The sequence below is a fragment of the Canis lupus genome, chromosome 16 (assembly GCF_003254725.2).
Source record: "Canis lupus dingo isolate Sandy chromosome 16, ASM325472v2, whole genome shotgun sequence".
Lineage (NCBI taxonomy): Eukaryota > Metazoa > Chordata > Mammalia > Carnivora > Canidae > Canis > Canis lupus.
The window spans coordinates 23,007,741-23,031,669 of NC_064258.1; the positions used below are offsets into that span (position 1 = coordinate 23,007,741).

Sequence of the window (23,929 nt, forward strand, 5' to 3'; positions counted from 1 at the left end):
TGCAGGCCTCGGGAGACCCCGGGGCGGGGCGGGGGGGGTAGCCGTTCTTTGGGTCTGAAGCTTCCCAGGCTGGGAGGCCCCCGCCCCCCCCCCCCCACCGCCCGTGTGTCCCCCGCTGGTCCCACCACCTGTTGGATTCAGGTGCCACCCAGGTAACACGAGGTGATCTCCTTATCTCAGATATTTAATTTTTAATTATATCAGCAAAGACTTTTTGGGGGTTTTTGTTTTTTTCAAATAAAGTCACATTTGAAAGGTCACATCTAAGACCTGAGATCACAGGTCTCAGGGGTCATGAACATGGACAGATCTTTCTGAGGGCTACCATTCAACCCAATACACACCTTAAAGTTAAGCTTACATTTTCTAACTAGATTGTTTCAAGTATGGAATTTCTGGGTTACATTTTCAAATGTAATTCAAATCTCATTGAATCACTTACACTTGGCATGTATATCCCAGATGTCCCCATGACACATTAAAGGCCAACTAAGGACCGCCTCCCTGGCCCCTGCCCTGAGAAATCTGCTTTCTATAACCCTCTTCACAAAAGATTCGTCAAATTCATTTAGAATCCATCAATGGAACTAGCATGAGGGGAGTGAGCCACTTGCCTCAGGCACAGAATTTAAGGAATTTGCTAGTATTATATTATTTATCTTGATGACGGAAGTTTTGGCACCCCAATGAGCTGTGTCCCCAAGGTCAGTGCCTCATGTGTGTCTCCCCCTAGAATCTACATCTTCAGCCACTTTCCTTTGTAAGATCAGGCATCATAGCTGTTGTGTTTGTGGCAATTCTCTACTAATGAATATATAAAACATGCTCTTTCCTCTCCACTCTCAACATTTCTCAGTTATCATAATCAGTGTTTTAAGTCAATAAAAATACAATACAAATGCTTTGAAGGATTAAGTTTTCCTTGGTCCCTTTTCTTCCTCCTCACCACTAGTCTGCCCCACTTTTCCTATTCTAAAGCCCAGAATAAGAAAAAAATAGACTTTCTAATTTTCCCTTCTTGGAGTGGCCATCAAACAGTGAAGACGAGATTTTTTTTTTCTGGATGAAAAGGTACATTTAAATCAATAATAAGTAGTTGTCGAATGTCTTAAGTGTTCCTCCAACCCCAAACACTCAAGATTTCATGTTCCTTTCATTTTTATTTCCACTGGAAAATATGTATTGATATGTTACCACCATCCTACCTCATTCTGAAACGTCACATTCAAAGTTATGAAGACCACAAGCCACCATTCTGAACAGCAGCTACCATAAGCATTATCTTCCAAATTAAGCCAGCAGAACTTGAGAAGCCTGGCCTAAAACCGCAGCCCCCGAGTCTTTACTTGCAGCCCAATTCCCTAAGATATCGCTTCTGTTAGAATTCCAGCCAATTCTGACCCTTCTCTTCTTCACCTTTGAGAGGATGTATGGGACCTGTCCTGAAAGAGTCTTAGTCTGACTCTCTGTGTCTAAATCACAGCCTCTTTCCCATGATACTGGGAAACATGTCCCCCAAGCAGGGAGTAGGGGAGATAGATCTAGAGAGTCCCCTGAGGAGGTGAGTCTCTTGAGGGACATTCCACTTTTCAGAATTTGCTTAGCTTCATTTTCAGAACAGGATAGAACTTCATGGCTGGTCATTTTTCTGAACAATTACTTTTTCAGTCACTATTTAGACATCATGTCAAGCTGGAATGAGGTAGCAGACTGTGGAGACAAGTTAAATTTGTTATGAGATGTTTACATGGTTCGAGATATGAATGCTTCAGAAAGAGAACTTCTCATTTTATGTTTTTTACTTCAAGCTCAAGTATATGAGTCTGGTGGCCACTGGCTATTCATTAATAATAGTTCATTGGATCCCTGTTATTTTTGTTTTCAGCTTGATCTGCTCACTGGTCTTTAGTCTTAGCACCCTCAAAAGACATTGTTTTGAAATTACTATAAGGGCTCCTGGGTGGCTCAGTCAGTTCAGCGTCTGTCCTCGACTCAGGTCATGATCCCAGGGTTCTCAACAGGAGCCTCACTTGTCTCTCTGCTCAGTGGGGAGTCTGTTTCTCCCTCTCCCTCCGCCCCAACCCTGCTCATGCTCTCTCTCACTCTTTCAAATCAAAATAAAATCTTTGAAGAAATAACTATAAAACTATAGCCTTAGGAGATTGTGAAGAAAAACAATTTATCCTTTTGTCAAACCTTAGAAACTTTGTTATAATGCAATTTACTAAGTAAACCATTGGCTTGAGAACAATTATAAAAATATAAGCTTTCAGTTTTTGTATAATTAAACTCACAGGACAAAAGGACAATCAGTCAGTCAATAATTTAAAGCCTGCTAAAGTATGAGGCAATATACTATGTTATCTATTATAATGGAAAACAATCATAATCCAAAATCATAGATAATATTAAAAATCTATATTTGTTGGAGTTTGCACATGATATTTGCAGATCACCATTTTTTACTTATATTTTGGAGAGACTAGCATTAAGAGTTACATTATTTTGAGCACACTCCATTGGACAATAAAATAACTTGCGAATTTGTGGGAAAACTTGAGGACACTTCAGTTTGAGACTGAGAAAAAAGAATAAAGAAAAAATGAGAAAAGAAAGACTGAATAAGCTGAAAAATATAATTAAGACTAGATCTATTTTGTCATAGCTATAAAATAAAAGGATTGTGGGGCATTTGGATGGTTCAGTCAGCAAAGCATCTGGCACTTGGTTTCAGCTCAGATCATGATCCCAGGGTCATGGGATCAAGCCTCTTCTTGGGGGCAGCCTGGGTGGCTCAGCGGTTTAGCACCGCCTTCGGCCCAGGGCGTGATCCTGGAGTCCTATGTCAGGCTCCCTGCATAGAGCCTGCTTCTCCTTCTGCTGGTGTCTCTGCCTCTCTAGACTCTCTCTCTGTGTCTCTCATGAATAAACAAATAAAATATTTTTTTTTACAAAAGCCTCTTGTTGGGCTCTGCGCTCAGCACGGAGTCTACTTGTCCCTCTCCCTCTGCCCTTCCCCCTGCTCAATCTTACTCTCTCTCTCTCATAAATAAATAAATAAATAAATAAATAAATAAATAAATAAATAAATTCTTAAAAATAAAATAAAAGCACTGTTTCTCCTGTGCAGTCGGGCAACCAGTTTATGGTTTTGTAGTCATTTTATATATTAGAAGAATAAGGGGTGGGGTAAAAGGAAGAAGTTAGAGGGATCAAAACTGTAGAGAAAGAATGAAGTGAAGGCTAAGAGCACTTCCCTGACTCTCTCTGCCTCTCCCTGGCAGCAGCAGTTACACTGGAAGGTGAAGGGGAGACTCTAGATGAGGCAGGTCAAAGAGAGAACATGCTTGACAATCGTAACCAAGTGCAATATTGTTGATTCGTTTTCCCTTCAGACTACCTTGCTAACACAGACCTAGGTGTAAGCACTAGCGATTGTAAGCTGTTCTAGACTCAGGCTGCATCTTACAGGACACCAAAAGTTTGGAAAGGAAAATATTCAGGCACTTGTTGTGCATCAGCCTCTGTGCAACAATTGCCAGCGCTGGCATGAGAGCACTGTCCTGGTGCCCTGTGGGGCTTTTCCTCCTGCACACAGGGTGTCGCCCAGCCTCTGCTGGGTCCTCACCCGCAGCCGCACCCACCGCTCAGTTCTGGTGGTGCCGTCTTTGCTCGGCTGCTTCATAGCATATGAGCTTGAGCTTCAGAGCTCCTCTTTTCTGACACGTGGGCTTTTTAAAAAGGTGAAATATCACATAGGGAATATTAAAAGACTGGTGGTCTTCAAAAGCCATAAATACTTTAACTTTTTTTTTTAAGTGAGGCAAAACCAATAAAAACATGTTGTGGGGCACTCTTGCACCTGTTCTTCGAATAGTGACTCAGGGAATTTGATTTGTGTTTGAATTCCAAAGGTAAAATTTCCAGAGAGAGACATTTGCTTTGGGTGTAGGAGCAGTACTGATTTAATCCTGCCAGCAGGGCAGATGACCATTAATTAAATATTGTGATGTAAAATAGGCCAACTGGACTGCTGATTAGACAGGCTTTGTGTACAAATGGATCCAGCTTCGGCAATAGCCATCTGACATCAATCTCATCATCTGTTTGCAAAGGCAAAACCAGAGTTGTTCTGTAGCAGCAAATCACTGAGAAAAAGATGACTTGGTTTGTCTCAGGTGTTTTATACATACAATGTTACACTTTGGAGGTTATAGGGAATAGTCGGGTTTTAAAATATAATTTTTCTCTGTATGTGTTCTTCACCAAAAAGTGAAATTCCCACATTAATCTTTCAGTTTCTCTTACATATGCAGAGATGAAAATAGAAATCCATCTAAATTGCCATGTATGATTATCATGCTGTAACATTGTAGTTAGAACAGCGGTTCTCAAAGTGCAGTTTCTGTCCAAGTAGCATCAGCATCATCTGGGCACTCAGGAGTGCAAATTCTCAGGCTTCCCCAGGACCACCGAATCAGAAACTCTAGGGGTAAGGCCCAGCCATGGAGCAAGCCCTCCGATTCTGATTCAAGGCAAAGTCTGAGAAAAACGTTGTCATTACTTATTTTTGCTTATAGTGGAATCATTACAAATTGAGCACAAGGAAACCACGGAATCACACATTCTCTTATCTGGTCTCACATCTGCTATTCAGCAAGATGGATGACTTTGGAACTGTGCTCACATGTATCTAAAACACAAAGCCTAGACTCATTCCACTGGAAGGAGAATTCTGAGATGACAGAATTGTCATCAGAATGTCAACAGAATGGCTGTTTGCCATTCAACTTCTGAAGAAAGATTAGATCCTGAAAAAAACATTGCAGCTGAGTTGCAAACATTGTAAATTATTCAAAGGGATGGATGTTACATAGTTTCAGACTCTGGATGGCATTTTGTTAGACTGGGTAATTTAAACTCCCACAGCAATTATTGAGTACTTTGATTTTTAAAGAAAGTAAAAAACTAAACAAACAGGAATAAACCTTTTGTTTGTTAATAGATGGATGGAAATATTTGGGAGAGCGAAAGAAAGAATAAACAATATACAATATCATTAGCATGATCAATCCTTTCCCATCCAAGCACTTCCATTCTAAATTAAAGCTGTTTTCTTCTGGTGTAAACTCTTGAAACTCTCCAGAACATACAAAACTACAAAATAAGGTAAAGAAAAGAGTCTTCTGATAATCTTTTACATCCTAAAAGGGTACTGTAATGAACTGCTCCTTGGAAAATTATCAAAAGTGTTCACATTCCTTTAAAAGTTGTCTTTAAAAAAAAAAAGAAAAAAAGGAAAACGAAAAGACTGTTTGAGCCTGAGAAAATCAATATCTTTTAGTTTGTCAAAAAAATTGGGGATTTTACTTATTTATTTTTGTAAAATTTCATTTATTCATGAGAGACACAGAGAGAGGCAGAGACACAGGCAGAGGGAGAAGCAGGCTCCCTGCGGAGAGCCCAATGTAGGACTCCATCCCAGGACCCCAGAATCACAACGTGAGCCAAAGGCAGATGCCCAACCACTGAGCCACCCAGGCATCCCTACATTGGGCTTTTAATAACTGCTAGAAATAAACTTTATCAACATCTGCGAATGGTGCAACATTAAATGAATTTTGATACTCTAAAACTCTCAACGACCTATCTGGGGTGATTAGTTTCCCTCTATTAATATCAGAGAGGGCCAGAGAGGGCCAGAGAGGGCCTCTGAAATTCCTAGAGCTTCAGTGGTAGGTTTTCTGTTCGCCTTCCCCCTTGAGGCCATGAAATAGGTCTTATGCTTTATTTCAGGCTTCTTTGCTACTTTCTGAGTTTTTCTCTTTCAGTTTGATATGTGCACAACTTCTGTTGTCTGTTTCCTCTGTTCTTTAGGGGAAAGTTGAAAGTGCAATTTGGGGGGATTATTAATAGTTTCCAGTAAAATAGTCCCATGAGCAAGAAGGGAAGGACAGAAAAGAAAAAAAGTAAAAAAGGAAGACTTTGCTGAAATGAGAAGTAGGCGAGTAACTCTAGCCTCCACATACAAATCTGTAGTATAAGCAAATCTTCTAACTTTGGGAAACCTTTGAGGGAATATACCCAGAGACTAGAGGAAATCGCCACTGGGTGTGTTTCCTGGACATTTCTCAACATTGTGGTAAAGGGATATTGCATAACTTGTAACAAGCACCACCATTTCCTAAATGAAAGACATGGTACTTATGCATCAGAAATACTTTATGCAGAATCCTGGGATCCAGCTCCTGCTCTGTGGGGAGCTTGCTTCTCCCTTGGCCCCTGCCCTCACTCCCCTCACTTATGCTTGCTTGCACTCTCTCTCTCTCAGTCACTCTCTCTCAAGTAAATAAATACAATCTTGGGGGAAAAAAAGGAAGGAAATCAAAAATATCAAGTTCTGGATTTGCCTGTTAGATACTCTGAAACATTCCAATTTCTGTAAGGCTGTAGGGAAGAAGAGAACGCAGAACCCAGTGAGTGGCCCAGGCCCCGAAGTGTCACCACACAGAACATGGTAGGAGCCATTGCCAAGCCCACCTCTGCAAACCCAACTAAAATCAACCCCCGCGACAGAACCATGGGTAACATTTAAGGGTGAGACTAGTTAGGGAGGAGTAGGGAACTGCTCCGTAGACCCGGGGAAGACTGTCAGAAGAGAGGACTAGGGATGCCCAGGGGATCCTGAGGAAGAGGCTGCCTTGGGCTCAGGATGATCCTGGGTCCTGGGACCCAGCCCCACATGAGGCTCCCTGCTCAGCTTCCCCCCCTCCTTCCTAGTCATGCTCTCTTTCACTATCTCTGTTGCTATCTGTCTCTGTCTCTCTCTCTCTCTCTCAAATAAATAAAATCTCTATTTAAAAAATCTCTATTAAATGAAGAATTGCTTAGCTTCTCCCCCTCCTTCCTAGTCATGCTCTCTTTCACTATCTCTGTTGCTATCTCTCTCTCTCTCTCTCTCTCTCAAATAAATAAAATCTCTATTTTAAAAATCTCTATTAAATGAAAAATTGCTTAGCACAGAGGCAGTTGTGGTGAGGTCCAGTTAGATGACCATTCAGAAGGACGCTAGATTTGAGACCGTGGATGATTTTTGCTATGACAAGTTCAGTTGTGTAATGAGGATGGAAACCAAGCTGAAAAGTAGACAAGAGATGAGAAAGCAGCGATTGCAGAAAACTCTATCAGGAAGTTGGCAATGAAACAAAGCAGAGGGGAAGAAGGGTAACTGGATGGAGACTGTGAGCTTAGGGAAGATGCAGGGGTAAGACTTGTACACATTTATACGTACCAGGAAGGAGAAACTAGAAGAGAGAATGAGAGAGAAAAAATAGTAAATTAAATCCCAGGAAAGGTAGGAAAAGAGAAAGATCATTGACAAAGATGAAGAAAGATGGTTTTGGAAAGAAATGAAGGGTTTCTTTTCCTCTAAGATAGGAGGGAGAATAAGATAGATAAACATATGGTAACTTGGAAGCAGACAAGAAGGAAAGGCATGACGATGCCTCATAGCTTCTCTCCGGGTGAGCTAGGACGCCGTCCTCCTGGGAGCGCGGCTAGTGGAGCCCAAACAGGAGTGACCCGAGTTCACACAGGGAGTGACGGATGCCGGGCTCCAGGGTGCAAAGCTTAAAAAAGAAAGAGAAATCTTATGTATTTAAAGCTTTCTCTTCCCTTCAGTACATCTCCTGGTAAAACGACACTCTAAAATAAGGAGAAAAGTGCTATTCGGACAGGAGCAGTGGTAATGGTTCAATGGCACCACTTTTGTCTGAAAGAGAAACCCACGTGGGGAGTGACCTGAGCACGGCCGTGGTGGGCTCCGTCGTCTTCAGAGGCGCCCAAAGCAACATCAGTCTGAGGCGAGGTGACCATCAATCTTCACTCCGAGACTCTCCCAGTCATAACTGTGCAGAAACCTTGTCATAACCTTGCCCAGGTGTCAACGGCCAGCTTGCTTGGCCGAGTGTTGCCCCAAGTGCAGCATTTAAACCCCTTCAGGGCTCTAATTCCCAGCTTCTGCCCAGGAAAGAGGAACACGAAGCCAAACTCAGTGGAGGAAACGAACAAGCCTCAGGTGACACACGCTGCTTTCTGGCTGCTTCCTACAAAGCTCGGAAAACAGTATGCTCTAAGCTAGGGTTTTATTAGAAAAGGGAAAATAGGCGGCTTACCGTAAAGACACTGACCCAATGTGTGTACAATCCTTTATAACATATGAAACCTACAGTGTGTGCGATCGCAAAAAGTTTGAGGGTACACACACTGTCCCAGGACACTGATTACGTTCCCAACAGGGAAGCTGAGCTACCACCAGGAGGAAGGTGCCAAAGGGTGGAAACCCCGGTGATGGGTCTACATTCTCCAGGTGAGAACAGTACACTTGTTACAATGCAGACATTTATTCTTTTCTACAAATAGAGTAAGGGGGGAAAAATATTTATTAACTCTTGTGTAACTACATAAGCTGGTACAGAGCAAGATTTAAAGAAACTCAAACATCCAGGTATATCAGGGTCTTCTGAACAAAATTCAACTAATAGTTCTATCCTTAAGGACTCATGGGCAGCCCGGGTGGCTCAGTGGTTTAGCGCCACCTTCAGCCCAGGGTGTGATCCTGGAGACCTGGGATGGAGTCTCACGTTGGGCTCCCTGCATGGAGCCTGCTTCTCCCTCTGCCTGTGTCTCTGTCTCTGTCTCTCTCTCTCGGTGTCTCTCGTGAATAAATAAATAAAATCTTAAAAAAAAAAAAGGACTCACTGAACCTTTTCTTAAAATCTGAAATTGCTCAGCACACAAACAAGTGTATACATTGTATATAATATACATGCAACAATCTTGTGGACAAGAAAGCTTATTGCCCTATCAGGCCTTTTATTAGTTCTTTATTCTAATTAGGACTTTATCTGTATCTGTATCTTTATTATGAGAGGAATCGAAAATCCCTGAATCTTCTTTTCTAAAAGAAAGTTACTTTTCCTTCTCTCTGCTCCAAATCCCTAAGTGTTCTCTTCCTTACCTCTAGCAGAACAAGATGAGGAAGAAACAACCAACAACCCCACAGCACACGCTACAGTTTCCTTTGTCTTTCCTTTGTTCTATCATAACAGTGTCGCTCTGGCAGCGAAGTTACTAACTTCCTAGGAATGCCTTCCTTCTTTATCTTCAAATTTTATGTTGCATCAAATATTGCTTTGTTTGACCTTAAGACTCTTACTCCTAAGAGACTTTTTTTTCCTTTCCAGTTTTATGGAGATATAATTGACATACAGCACTAGGTAAATTTAGGATGTACAGCATTATAATTTGACTTACATAGATTGTGAAATGATTAAGAGACTTCTTAAATGGGCCAAGCTTTTTTTCTGAAGATTTTAAGATTAAACAATACTCAAAAAGTGTCTTTAGCCAAGATATCCAATGGTTTCTTAAAATATCTTTAGAAAAAATGATTGAAACCATTTTGTTATACGTTGCATTGCTTTCCCACCATCAAATTTGTTGACTATACACATTTTCACACAAGAAGATATTCAATTTTATTTTTCTCAAAATTAATTTATTTATTGAGACACATTTATTTCCAATCATTATTTAAAGTCCCTATCTCATGAGATAGTTGTGAAAACTGTATGACTCATAAATTAATTACATGTAACATAAAACCCTTAGGGAAGTGCACACAAATAAGCAAGTGATACAAAAATGTTAGCTGCTCTTATTATCACTTTAAGAGTGATTAAGAAAATACTGATTATCTTTTTTATGTTTTTGATTACATATTAAATACATATTTAACAGATGGTTGGTCTGTATTTTCTGCCTAAGAAATGTATGAGTTTTTTTTTCTTTTCCAGAGAAGTCATTTGAAAGTTAATAATATTTAAGATATTAAACTCCTGCTAAAAACTGAGCAGGGACTGTGGTTACCTAAAAATCTCCTATTAAAACTTCAGACATATGCATGTATGTGGGATAGAATAAACTGCAAAGCTGAACATGAGATGTAAACTATGGAGGGACATTATGTTTACTATCATCCTCTTCTTTTTTAAATAAATTAATTTTTTATTGGTGTTCAATTTACCAACATACAGAATAACACCCAGTGCTCATCCCGTCAAGTGCCCCCTCAGTGCCCGTCACCCATTCACACCCACCCCCCCGCCCTCCTCCCCTTCCACCACCCCTAGTTCGTTTCCCAGAGTTAGGAGTCTTTTTCTTCTCCCTTCCCTTATATTCCCTTTCACTGTTATTTATATTCCCCAAATGGATGAGAACATATACTGTTTGTCCTTCTCCGATTGACTTACTTCACTCAGCATAATACCCTCCAGTTCCATCCACGTTGAAGCAAATGGTGGGTATTTGTCGTTTCTAATGGCTGAGTAATATTCCATTGTATACATAAACCACATCTTCTTTTTCCATTCATCTTTCGATGGACACCGAGGCTCCTTCCACAGTTTGGCTATTGTGGCCATTGCTGCTAGAAACATCGGGGTGCAGGTGTCCTGGCGTTTCATTGCATCTGAATCTTTGGGGTAAATCCCCAACAGTGCAATTGCTGTGTCGTAGGGCAGGTCTAGATAAGAAGCTTTTGCACAGCAAAGGATACAGTCAACAAAACTAAAAGACAACCTACGGAATGGGAGAAGATATTTGCAAATGACGTATCAGGTAAAGGGCTAGTTTCCAAGATCTATAAAGAACTTATTCAACTCAACACCAAAGAAACAAACAATCCAATCATGAAATGGGCAAAAGACATGAACAGAAATCTCACAGAGGAAGACATAGACATGGCCAACACGCACATGAGAAAATGCTCTGCATCACTTGCCATCAGGGAAATACAAATCAAAACCACAATGAGATACCACCTCACACCAGTGAGAATGGGGAACATTAACAAGGCAGGAAACCACAAATGTTGGAGAGGATGCGGAGAAAAGGGAACCCTCTTACACTGTTGGGAATGTGAACTGGTGCAGCCACTCTGGAAAACTGTGTGGAGGTTCCTCAAAGAGTTAAAAATAGACCTGCCACATAGATCAATGGAACAGAATAGAGAACCCAGAAGTGGACCCTAAACTTTATGGTCAACTAATATTTGATAAAGGAGGAAATACTATCCATTGGAAGAAAGACAGTCTCTTCGATAGATGGTGCTGGGAAAATTGGACATCCACACGCAGAAGAATGAAACTAGACCACTCTCTTGCACCATACACAAAGATAAACTCAAAATGGATGAAAGATCTAAATGTGAGACAAGATTCCATCAAAATCCTAGAAGAGAACACAGGCAACACCCTTTTTGAACTTGGCCACAGTAACTTCTTGCAAGACACATCCACGAAGGCAAAAGAAACAAAAGCAAAAATGAACTATTGGGACTACTATCATCTTCTATATGGATTTCTCAGACTCTACATTATCAGTTTCTGCTGATGTTTCATCCAACAAAATATTGCTGAGATCAGTTTATTCATGAACTTGCCTGAAGTATGGCTCCAGTAAAGCTGTGTGTCATAGTCTGCTTTTTTTTGTAATAGTTGCAAAATATAAAATTTTATAAACACTGTAAAATATTGTAGCATTTTACCACACTGTGCAGATTATAGAGTCTTGAGAATTCAGGTAGTAAGGAATGAAACCTTTCATAAGTGGGGATTGCATGGTATAGCATAGAAGTACATGTGTCATCAAACTATGGGCTATCTCCAGGAGCACACCAAGGAAGGGAGAGCTTTACAAGACCAAAAACGTGGTCAGTCATTTTAAAGGTGGGGACTTTTTTCCTTGTGAAGATCTACTGACTACACGCATGTGTTTGGAAAGAAATCAACCAAAGATGTCACATAAATTTAAAGAGATACAATTCTTAAGAGAAAAATATAAAATAACCCAATCACTTTGCAAATTAGCAACACATGATACAGAACCTTCTTTAAAAACAAAAGTAAAGGGATCCCTGGGTGGCGCAGCGGTTTGGCGCCTGCCTTTGGCCCAGGGCGCGATCCTGGAGACCCGGGATCGAATCCCACATCGGGCTTCCGGTGCGTGGAGCCTGCTTCTCCCTCTGCCTGTGTCTCTGCCTCTCTCTCTTTCTCTCTCTGTGACTATCATAAATAAATAAAAAAAACAAAACAAAAAAAAAAAACAAAAAACAAAAGTAAAATATATTTAGAAAGGCAGAGAAGGTCACAAACCATTGAAATATCTAGATTTTCTTTCTCCCCCATGAACCCCTAGAATATTTTCTGACTTGGAAGTGATATCAAGCTCACTGAAAAAGTATGCTGTTGATGGATATTTATTGACATGGAAAGATGTTCATATTTTGGATAGTAAAAAGGTAGAACATACAATATAATCCATATTATTTATGTATTTATTTGTAAATAGGCATAGAAAAAATGTCTAGAAGTTTCTGTGTAAAAATATTAATCATGGTTATCCCTGGGTGGGAACCAGACAGCATCTATTCACCTTCTCAATGTGCAAGCACTTGTCATGTCATTTATACTTGTAATAACTCTGTGAAATAAGTACTAGAGGCCTACAGTGAGACCAGGGCAGGGGAGCAGGCATTTAATAAATGATAGTTATTTTTAAATTATCATCTTATTTTTATTTTAATATTATTTATTATTTAGAGACTATCTCTGTTTTATAAATTAATACACATAGGTGAAGTGGCACCAAGGGCCCCACTTTGAATCTTTGCTGTTAGCTGGCTATCATTGGGTAGGCCATTTAATCTCTGATATTCAGCTTCTTCACTTATTAAATGATCCCAATGATAGTAATTATACTTACTTCATAGGGTAGATGTGAGGATTAATAAATTAATCCATATAATGTACTTAAAATAGTGTCTGATACATAGCAAGAACTCAATAAATGTTGGCTTTTATTCTTCCTGTCAAAAAAGGAATAATAACATCCACCTCATGAAGTCAGTAAAAATTAAATAAAATAAAAACAGCTACCATGTAATGAGTGCCAGATGTGCAAAAAGCACCATACAAGTCCCTTTACACAAATTCCATTATAGGCTCTAAAAAAAGAGTTAATAACATTTCATTTCAAGCTACAAACCATCCCTGAATAAACTCTTCCTCCTTCTGTCTTCCATTACCAAAGAATATCGTCTTGAGATTTGTGACTATCACAAGGATCATCAGCACTTATCACACTCTCTAGGAACCTCTTCTCTCATCAAATAGTGGTTTTCCTCTTCCTTCAGACCTCTCTGTTGCAGAAAGAGGGAACAATGATATGGGTCTCCTGCAACTGACTTCTTTTCCCTGCTTTAAAACCTCTCTCAAGGTCCAAAAAATACAGAAACTATGAGTTGGGTTAAAAGATCCAGAACACAACACCAAGAAAGAGATGGTGGAGAAAGTATGGCCCAATAAATCTGTATATTCCTAATGTCTCCCTGTCTCCCAGGGAGACCAGAAGGGATGAAAACTTTAGTTAAACTTTAGTTAGGTAAAAGAAAAGATACTTAAGACTGAAAGCTATAAAATAATGGGGAGGGTTATCTTTTCTGCAAAAACTTCCTGGAATGACATAGAAAGGGTGCTTCCTAAAAATGAAGAAATGTACAACATAAATCTTTTTTTTAGAGAGAAAGAGAGCACATACATGGGTGTGGGAGGAGCAGACAGACAGAGAGAATCTTAAGCCCTCATGTGTGTCCAATCTCATGACCCTGAGATCATGATCTGGGCCAAAATCAAGAGTTGGGTATTTAACCAACTAAGCCACCCAGGCAGCCCACAACATAACTTTTTAAAGATCCCCCAATTAGGGAGAAGCATAGATGATTAACATTCAGTTTATACAATATTCTGTGCAAGGGCTGAGATACTTAGACAAACAGTCAAAGCCTTGCCCTTGTTAGTCTTATGCTCCAGTTAGGGGAGACAGACAATGAACGTAATAGTATATAAAGCATATCTTAGAATGTAATAACTGCTACTGAAAACAGAGCTGGTTAGGAAATAGAACCAGCCAGAGTGGTGATAGAGACCAGAGATTGTGATTTTAAATAGGGTGGTCAGGGTATCATTGAGGTGTTATTTAAACAAAGACTTGAAGTAGATGAGGGAGAGAAATATGTCAGTATCTGAAGAAACATGTTCCAGCAGATAAAGCAGCCAGCATGAAAACCTTGAGGTAGGAATGTGTCCGATGTGTTTGTAGAACTATAAGGAAACACCTCAGGAAAAAGTCATGTAAGAGATGATGGTGGAGAGGAGAGAAGATAGAAGGGACTTGGAAGCCATCCATTGGCAGGACCAGTTTTCATTACAAGTGAAACAAGGAACCATTGGAAGGGTTTGTTGAGAGTAATGTGCTCTGACTTATGCTTTAAAATGGTCATTCTGGCTGTTGTGTTGAAAATTTCCAGGGAGGGGACATATGATGAAGCAGAGGGCACACCTACTGCAATCATCCAGGTGGGAAACTATGGCAGCTTGAACCAAGGCGTCAGATTCTGGATATTTCTGAAGGCAGAGCTGACTAAACTTCCTGAAGAGTTGAATGTATGGTGTGAGAGAAAAAGCAAAATCAAGAGTGACCCTGAAATTTTGGGAAGGATGGAGATGCCATTAATGGAAAAAGGTTGTAGGCAATTTAATTTCCCCCTTTTCAAAAACAAGGAACATCCCAAAATGAGACGGAGAAACATCCAGTCCTTCCCTCATCTCAGGGAAGTGGGGGGAAAAAATCCCATCTCATAACTACAGGAGTTCTTCCTGAGAAACTGGTCTTTTCAGTTCATATCCACAAAAAGTACAGCAAACATACCCAGGACTCTCCTCCCCTGGTGCTTGTCCTTGAAACCTCACTCCTGTGCTTATATCTTGCCCATGTATCTGACATCATGGAATGAGGCTGAAATTCTCTGCGCTTACAGTTTTCTAACACGCTGATACTTAATCACTCTTATGAATGACACTAATGGAAATACTTAGTCTTTTTAGGAACATATAGCATAACATGATACACATGCTTTCTAATCTTTTGTTCATAATTATTTGTAAACTATGCACTCTGTGTTATCCTTAAAGAGAAGACAGACACTTCCTGGGTTAGCAAGTGCTCTGCGTGGCAATTGGTTATCTGATACGTCTGGTTAACAAGTTTCTCTTTGACATTTAATAAACTGCAATGATTTCTCATGTGGTTATTTCCCCACTTGCTTCATGAGGGCAAAGGTCGGTATAAAGGGCAGCTTAGTGGGTCTGGTTACAGTAATAAAGGCAATTCCTATGGATAAGTGGGAAGTAAAAAGTTGTCTTTTCTGCCTCTGTTTTTTGAAGTTTAAATGTCCAGCTTTTCTGTGGAAATACATGATATCTTATTCTAATATTTTTGCCGTTCACAGTTTTATTTATACCTTCTTTGCCATCAATTCAATGCTTTTAGTTATGGTTTCACATCTTCCACACTAAAGATATTATTTTTTTTAATTTTTTTTAATTTTTTATTTATTTGTGATAGTCACAGAGAGAGAGAGAGAATAAGGCAGAGACACAGGCAGAGGGAGAAGCAGGCTCCATGCACCGGGAGCCCGACGGGGGATTCAATCCCGGTTCTCCAGGATCGCGCCCTGGGCCAAAGGCAGGCGCCAAACCGCTGCACCACCCAGGGATCCCACTAAAGATATTATTAAATAAAGGACAAAAAGCAAGGTTTTTAAAAAAATGGAACTAGATTTTCTAAAATCAAGATATACTTGAGTTTTCCAATAAAATCATCCTTCAGTATATGTTCTCATTCATTTGGGGAATATAAATAATAGTGAAAGGGAAAATAAGGGAAGGGAGAAGAAATGTGTGGGAAATATCAGAAAGGGAGACAGAACATAAAGACTGCTAACTCTGGGAAACGAACTAGGGGTGGTAGAAGGGGAGGAGGGCGGGGGGTGGGAGTGAATGGGTGTCGGGCACTGGGTGTTATTCTGTATGTTAGTAAATTGAACACCAATAAAAAAAAAAAAAATCATCCTTCAGTTTATGTTCATGAAAACTCTATATATCCAATAAATCAATATTTCAAAATATACTAAAAGAAAAGCATGATTCACAAGTCATCAACCTGCCCAGAGCCTCAAATACCCAGCCACTGGCAATTTGACTTTATAGAGTAGATTTAAATGGTAAAACCAAGAGTATTTTTCTGACCCTCCTCCCTCCAAAGGAAAACATAACACAAAGCAGCCCAGAAAATACCTCAAATCACCTCACCCATCACCATGTAAGAATTCTTATTTTTACATAGTCATGGTTACAGAAAGGACAGAATTTTTTTAAAGACCCAACATTTCCTCCTAAAATATAGTCTTACTAGTGTTTTGCTTCACATGAAAGTTTACACGCTCGTCAGTGACTCACCAGGCTTGCATCTCGTTAGGTCCTTGGAAAGGTTCTCTTTGCTTTGAGGCTGTGTCAGAAACTTAAAATATAAAATGTGTTCAGTGAAGCTGCCTGGTGTGAGTGACTTTGTTTATTCCCTGGACTCCACAACGGAGTGAAAATCCCAATCCTTCTCTTTGTAAAATAGCAAAAATATTCTCTACCTCACTCATCTCTTCTATCCTTCAGGCCATAACGAACCCCACCACATGATCTTAGCTGATTTGTCAAGGAAAAGGTGTAAAATGTACATGTGTCGAGCAAATTAGGAATGGTCGATTACAAAATGATTTAAAAGTCTCTTCAAGTTGATGGAGCTGCCTCACTAGCTCTTTGCTTGTATGTATTTGTCGAAAGAGTAGGCTTTTTCAGGGTGGCAATGAGGTAAGTGCAGCAGGAGACACTTGCATTAGCAGAGAGAGAGTGATTCTAAAACAAGCCTAGGGTAATCAGACTCTTTGGCTCTGATGACCAAGCCAGAGCACGTACAGGAAGCGCACTGGTCAGCTAATGTTAGAGAAACACTGGCCTCTCACAGGGCCCCAGATGTCACACTGATTATGGATGGTGTGATAACTTGTAGTGTATTTTGACAGTCATTCAAGTAAAAATATAGCTGAGAGAACAGCAATAGAAAAGCCATCTGAGGCCTGATTTTTTCATTTTTGTGAGTAAGGCCATAAAGTTCCCAGTCCATTACCATCCTCTCTCCTTCCTTTCCAGTAGCGTTTACCTTCCTCTTATTTTTAAAGGTGCAAATACACTAATGAGATACAACTTTTTAAAAATTAGTATTGATGTGCAAATTTTTGTTTTCCTAATGTTTCTGGCATCATCTACGGTGATATCATAAGCAAACAATCTTACAGTATGTATCTTGACTACTTGTATAGACAAATATCATACGACTAGGAAAAACCCTCCATCTCTGTATGAAGTGTTTTGTCCACTTATAGCAGCATAAAATACAGCCAAGAATCACAAACACTGGGAGATGGCAAGAGGTAGTGGCTAAGTTCTTGCACCGTTGGCTAGGTTCGTTTATTTTTTTTATGCCATTTTTACACATGTGAGCCAAGAAAATTAGCATAGCTGAGTCTACCTGAAGTGTAGTAACAAGCTAATTCTAAGGAAAAACCAAACAGAAGCTGTACCCTGACCCTTTTCAGATTTGCTCTTTATTGGGGCTTAGGGACCTAAACCTCTCCCTGGCAGACCCTAGTGTGCTTTAGTGTCACTCTGGATGTCAGAGTGACATCCAGAACAGGTAGTGATGATAAACAGAGCAAGGCCAACGAAAATTGTAGGGAAGAGAAATAATATTTGAGGAGAGCTCCCTGAACTAGCATATATTTAAAACAACACATTGGTAAATGTGAAGTAAATTCCAAGATAAACCAAAAGGAAGGTTCCAACTGGCAGAAACTTATCTGCCTACTAAAGATAATTCCATGGATTTTTATTTAAGGGATAGTACAAGGTCATGTGAAATAACATAGTTATTAGAAAACTGAGTCAAAGACTATTTTAACACTTCGTATAGCTTCAAGGAAGTAGCCCTGTCACATCATATTATCTGTTTACTAAGCACAAAGCCAGGAAATATCATGGATCAGTATCAATATCAAGATTCTAAGAATTATTCAACTAGTTTTCAATTATGTTCCTCCAGGGCCCATTTGTGGTCTTATTTCCTAGAAATATTTTATTTAGTTATACAATTGCTTATTAAAAATTCCCAATGCATAAATGTTTCATAAGACAACTGGATAGTCAATTTCCACTTCTGTTCAAATGCACAGTCCATGGAAACATTCTGCAGTCCTCATGGAGAACCAAGAGGAATCCTGGTAAAGGTCTTCTTGAGGGTAGCAAACCTGATGGAACACCTTGTACAATGAAGCACTGTTTGCAATTATGACGTAACTGCGTTCTTATCTACTTCTGGAGTTGCTTTTGTATTTATCAGAGCTGCAAGCATTTTCCTAAGATCAAACTACCTTACAGAGAAGTATTCTGATTTTCCTTCAGTAAAGGAAGGAAAAACTGCTCTATTTTTGCAGCACTGCAAAATCTTGTTCAGCTCTATTCCCCGTTTCCTCTGAAGGTCACTTCTCCATCTCTACCACTTCTTCAACATTATTCTCTTCCACTGATACTTACCAAGTCAGATAGAGAAGGGTGTACCTATTTTATATTTTATTTTTAAACAGTTAGAAGGGACACATCTAAAGATTTTAAACAGTAGTAGCTGATCTCATTTTTTTTATTTTCCTAAATATATTTTTTCTTATTTAAAAGAAAAAAGCCTCATTGTACAAAATTTGGAAATTCCAGAAAAGTACAAAGTACAAAAGTGATGATACAAATTGGCCACATTACCATCAGCCAGAGATGACCACTCTTAATGTTTTTTCCAATCTTCTTTTCTATTCATATATATATATATTTTAAGATTTTATTTATTTAATCATGAGAGACACACAGAGAGAGAGGCAGAGACATAAGCAGAGGGAGAAGCAGGCTCACTGCAGGGAGCCCGATGCGGGACTCAATTCCTGGTCCCTGGGATCACGCCCTGAGCCAAAGGCAGATCCTCAACCACTGAGGCACCCAGGTGTCCCCATATATTTATTTTTAATGATGTTCAGATAGTATTGTGTCCTGTTTTCTCTACCTACCTTTATATTTTGAAAGTTATGCCCCCAGGTTGTTCAAACATAATTTTAATTTCTCCATAATGGTCATAATTTATTTACATCTTCCTTCATTGTAGGACATTTAGATATTTCTCAATTTTTCATTATTTTAAGTAATGTTATTGAGAATATCTTTCTAGATATTTAAAAATTGCCCTTCATCATTAAAACAGCTGATTAATCCAATATTTCTATGTACCTAGTGAGTTTTAGTCCCATGTGAGATGAGGGTCGCTGTCACATTCTGCCATCACACTGTCTCCAGATGAGGCACCCCAACATATCTTATGACTTGCCTGAGGCCACAAAACTAGTAATGTGAAATTTGGAATTCTTCGATTTTTTCACTTTCTCCATCTCCCATGCTCAATCACACTACTAAGTCAATCCTTTTGAATGGTATCTTTTTAACCCATTTATTTTCATTTAATACTAATGTTTGCTCCCCTATCCCAGGCCCTTCTTTGTAACCAACCCCAAAGTCATCTAAATGGCCTTCCTGCCTCTGGGACCTCCTTGTTCTAATCCTCCTCGTACACCTGCACAGTAGCAGATGGATCGTTCTTTATGCCACTGTCCAGCTGATTGACTTCTTAGTGAAACCCCACACATCATATAAACTCCTTTGACCGGCTCTCAAAGCACCGTTTTATGCAACCAATCTTAACCTCATCCACTCCCCTCTCTGTTCACTATCCCATACTTGGCTTCTTGCCTTCTCCTTATAGCATTCACCCCACTCAAAATATTAATGTTTCCCTTCATCTCTTCAAATTTTACTCCATCCTCCAAGGCCCAGTTCAAGTCTCATGAAATTGAAAGAGCTTCCTATTGGATTGGAGCAAGTTGCCTTCCTTCCCAGTGGATTTGACATTGGCCAACTTGTGTTAAAAACTCTTGCTTTGCTGCTTCTGCTGGGAGAGTTGAGGGGACATAATTAACTCCCCAGAGCCTATTTCTACATTTGGAAATATGAATGGTTATACTAATATCTGCTGTCTATCAACGTCCCAGGATCCTAAGAAGGACTGGATATGTGTTACATAGTTTTGGTAAGATGTTAAGTGTCATAAGATAAGAAAAAGGATTGTCCACACTTTGAAACAATTCAGTACCCAGGTCTGTACCACTAATACCTTCTGCTTCATCATATGCTCTCACTGTTTGCATATGTTAATCATTTCTCCTCAGCTTGATTGCTAAGTTTCTGAATGCAATACAGTATCTCATATTACTTCTATAATCCCAGACTGTAACACTGAACATTGTCCTAAAGACTGCTAGTCTAATAGAGATGAGTTACAGCTGGTAAGGTCTGGCTATGAGTCACATTGGGATTTAGATATAAATGAAAGACCCCCAGATTTCTGTAAGCCTTCTGGAAGAGGATAGTCTGACACTTTGGGGAGCCCTGGAAGACTTTGTAAAGTCTATGAAACGTACTCTTAATTTGGATCTTGCCTTTCAGAGATATTCACTGAATTTTCACAGCAACCCTTAGGTAAAATACACATTCTGAAATCAGAGAACAGAAACAAGTATATCCTGTAGACATCCAGGAACAATAGCCAGACCTTTGGATATCTTTATCAGAAAGCTCAGGTTACCTAATCATGATATGTTGTTAAAGATGGTCTGCTGATGGTCTGCCTATAAATTACTCATTTGGTCTGAAATTCATGTCTCAGTTTTGATTATCTAATTACCAGAGATCTGAAGAACACTTTTCCCCATAGGCTTACCCCTAAAAGAGCCAGTTCTAGGTTACAGTTAGAGTTAATGACAAGAAATAGAATCAGTGCTATATTTAGGTTCAGAGTTGGGGTTACTGTTAAGTGGATGGTTAGTGTTCAGGTGAAGGCTCAGCTGAGAATGAAGTGTAAGTCTAGGTGTACAGATGTAGATTTCTGCTAGAGTTAGTATTACACTTGGGGTTAGGGTTGGGGATAGAGGTATGGTTAAGGCTACAGTTTAGGGTTGGAGTTCAGTTTAGGGTTAGGTTAGATTCCTGGATCCAAAGACAATTTAATAAAAAAGGATTCCTGAAGATCCCACTTTGTCTAGTAAAACATGACAGGCTTTTCCAATTTCCAAATTCCCAGAACTAGTGAAATACTGTTGGTAAAGAACACTGTACAGCATTCCAAGATTAAATGCAACTATATGATTTCCCATAGCTTATCATGGTTTCCACCAGTTTATACAGTTTTCATTAAATCTCTAATACCAAAAGGGCAAGTAACACTTTTAATGTCAATGTTAAAACCCCCAAGTTCAATTTGCAGATTGTATTCAGTCTGTATGGCCCACTTCCTCTGCCCTGGTAGGCCCGATTTCCAACATAAAAGCTGACACCATTAAAGAAAAAAACCATAATCTAGAATTTACTTACATTTCTATAAAAAACTATCTTCAAATAAACTCTATACTTTGAAAGTACTAGTCAGTTGTCCAATGCCATCTACAGAAAACACCATTGGTTTTTAATAGAAACATGCTTCCAAATTGTTAGATGCCAGTCATGTCTGTTTTTCCAGCCCAGACCTCTTTCTCAAACTTCAAACTTGGATTTCCAATGAACGAATGATGTCCCCATGTCGCACTGAATGGGAACAGTCCAAAAATGAACCCATTGTTTCCACAGCCCTCACCCAAATCACCTGCTTCTCCTTCTTTTACAATCTGTTTAAAGGCAATGTTAATTACCAAGTGCTCAGAACCAAAAACTTTTGCTCAACTTTTTCCTCATCTCCCCCCGTATCAGTTCATTGTAAAAATTCCCTCAAATCTTTTCTGCATCCTCTCTCTCAATCTTCAATTAGGCCTTCGCTATCTCTTGCCTAAATCATTGCAACAGCCTCCTAAATAACCTTTGAATAATTTCCCTAATTTCAAGTTCTTCCTTGTCCAGTCTGCCCCTCTATATTGTCACCAAAATGTGACATCTTTGTTGGAAATCTTTTCTAGATTGTCTTCTAGTTTCTTCTACAAAAACCTTCTCCCTCCTCTGTTCCCCTGGAACTTTCCAATTCCTCCTTTGCATCACGCCATATCTTGTACATCTATGGTGGTACTTACCACACTTTATTACACTTCTTGTCTCCTTGGAATCAGTGGTAAACTTCTGGAAGCTGAGTCTATCTCATTTATTCCTGCACATGGTATGTGCCCACAAATTTTGCTAAGAGAAAATGGTTTACAGGACTAAGTAACTTTCACAGATCCTCTTTATATATTAGCACAGCCAGTCCCAAAATAAAATTCATGCTGTGTAAGGGTTCTTTAAAAAGCACACCCTGCATCTTAACAGGAAGTTACAGATTAATAAACAGCTGACAGAACAAACTAAATAGCATCCAGTGAATCACCAATTGACTGTCCCATTGCTGCTAACCAGATGCAGGGAGAAAGTAAAGATGAAGACAAAACATCATCCCTCAATGATGAAGAATTTTGCAAGATGCTCCAAGGCTCTGGGTAACAGAGCGTTACATATTTCCCTACACCATGGTGATAATTCAAACACAGAAAAAAGGCTATAATAAAAATGGATTTGGAGGCTACATGAATACAGAAACTGGATTAATACCAAGTTTGAGGCCACAGAATATCCACCACACCCTATCTCATCCACTGTGTCATGGAGACCCTTGCATGTGGTGTATAATCAGTTTTTTAGTTACTATTCATGAGCACATGATGAATATACAGACAATATTTGGTTTCCTGTAACCACTGGCTGCACTGCAATAGAACTAAGAGAGGTGGGTTTCACAATTTTAAAAAGCAAAGAGCTCAGCTACCCTTCTTCTGAAGGCCTAAAAGACACAGCTCTGGGCATAGATTGTATGTACCAGAGGCCTAGCACTTAGAGCTTTTTCTCTTGGGAAAAATGCTAAACCTAGTACCCTGGAAGGTTAGTCCCTATTGAAAACTCCCAATGAAAAAAAAAAAAAAGAAAGAAAGAAAGAAAAAAGAAAACTCCCAATGACAGCTTTTACTTGAAAAGTGGCCAAAGGAAGCATAAGGGATGACTAGTGGGAGACAATATACAGAAGGACTGTGGCCGTACCACATACAAAAATAGAATACTGACCCACAACGTCTGCACTGACCAGACCCAAATAGTCAAGATTTGATCAATAAATGCAAGCTCCCCTAATATTTGCCCTGCTTGTGCCAGTGCTTCTAACTCAGAACCAACTAGAGAAAGCCAAATATACTCCCCAACAAATCACATAGAATGTTTGCCTTCTTTCCACAGGTGAACAGCCTCTAATCAAGGCCTACCCACAGCCTTCCTTGTTTTCCACAATAGAATCTTCCCACTACTTGCCTGCTCTTTGAGTCTTTTCTTAGGTATGGCAGTGGCTGACTTCCCTGCCAAATCAAGCTCTGAATAAATGGCTTCTGCTTGCTCTCATTTGAGTGTTTGTGGTCTTTGAAGCCTTCTAAGAGCCTACGTGTGACAGAAAGAGGACTTGGTGTTACAGTGGGGGCTGCAGAGGATGGGGGGGGGACAGTGGGGGAATTGGCACTTTCAGTTTCAGTGGAAGTAGCTGGGGGTGCAGAAAAAGTGCACAAGTGACTCTTCTGGCTAGGGCCTGAAGGCCCACTGGAGAAAAGGGAAAGGAAACAAAAAAATATGCTCAGGAGTGAGCCAATGGTGCAGGCACATGAAGATGGGGGTGCACAAGGCTTGGGCTGGAAGCTGGGTTTGCCAGCTGTTCCAGAATGTGGAGATTGAGGAGGGTGGTGCATGTCGTGCGGTGACATCTCCAATGACTAGTG

The 23,929-nt window shown here is 39.8% G+C and overlaps 1 long non-coding RNA gene across 1 annotated transcript in view; it reads right to left on the reverse strand.

The window, feature by feature from the left end:
• The window catches only part of LOC112660109 (uncharacterized), a 37,513-nt gene extending 15,039 nt beyond the window's left edge, over nucleotides 1-22,474 (reverse strand). Inside the window, exon 1 of the long non-coding RNA XR_003136722.3 lies at nucleotides 22,217-22,474. This is a non-coding gene — a long non-coding RNA (uncharacterized LOC112660109). The remainder of the gene's footprint in view (nucleotides 1-22,216) is intronic.
• Between the last annotated feature and the right edge of the window lie 1,455 nt (nucleotides 22,475-23,929).